We start from the raw sequence: 1,037 nt of genomic DNA on the forward strand, positions 1-1,037 counted from the left end.
GCACACAATAGTTTCGATTTCGGAAAGTCATGAATCCGCCGGTGTGTAGGTACACCCCCACTAACTTTGGAACGTAAGATGTCATGTGTCATAAATAATGGTGAATACTCAAGGCCACGAGCAGAGTTTTTTATAAGGACAGTGTTTTTTAGCAAAGAAGTGCAATTGATGCATTTGTTGCTAAGATATATTCTCAAGTGATACTCATATCTTGTATCGCTCTTTATGCTATGTGAGAACTGAAAGATTGAATTATATATTTGATATTACTAATATACATCTTGTGAATCTTTTTAATTTTGATAATGCACTAAATGTGTTTGCTCTAAGGCAAGGAGGAGATGATGAGCCCAAGGAGGCCAAAGCAACATCTTCCCCATCGAGGAGCTCCAAACATATGTCTCGGCGCGATGGATTCGGACCATGGTCATTGGAGTATTGTAACGCCCCCAGTGTCATGCTACACTAACTCTTTGTGATTAAGCTAATCATTTGCTAATCAGGAGTTGATCACCTTTGATTCAAATCTCGTTTTAAAATCCACTTTGAAATCAAATTCAATTTGCAAGTGAAATTTGGAGTTGCACAAAAGTTGCTACAAAATAGTTCACCTTTTACCCAAAATTCGATAAAATTTAATTGTTAAGGAAAACAACATCACCTCGAAGCCAAGATGGACTATAGTAATTTAAAACAGTGCCAAATCAGCAAATTAATTGCTTTTTCGTTTATGCAAAATTCTAATAGCTTCAATTAGGTTCCAAACTTTTGGTGGCAGTGCAAAATATTTATTTGAATTTGTTTTTGTCAGTGGCATATTTTTTCGAACTCATTTGTGGCTAAAATAAAATGCAAAAGCTACTGGAAAAAGAAAAACAGAAAAAGAAAAGACAAAAGGCCAAGTGCATACTGTGCACTTGAGCCCACTGACTACAGTGCGGCCCAGCCCAACCTGGGCCTTCTCCCACCTCGCTACAGGAGGCAGAGAGGTGCGTGCCGCACATCCCGTGCGCCATGGCCGTGGATGCCCTCCACGT

The sequence above is a fragment of the Triticum dicoccoides genome, chromosome 2A (assembly GCF_002162155.2).
Source record: "Triticum dicoccoides isolate Atlit2015 ecotype Zavitan chromosome 2A, WEW_v2.0, whole genome shotgun sequence".
In the NCBI taxonomy this organism is placed as follows: Eukaryota; Viridiplantae; Streptophyta; class Magnoliopsida; order Poales; family Poaceae; genus Triticum; species Triticum dicoccoides.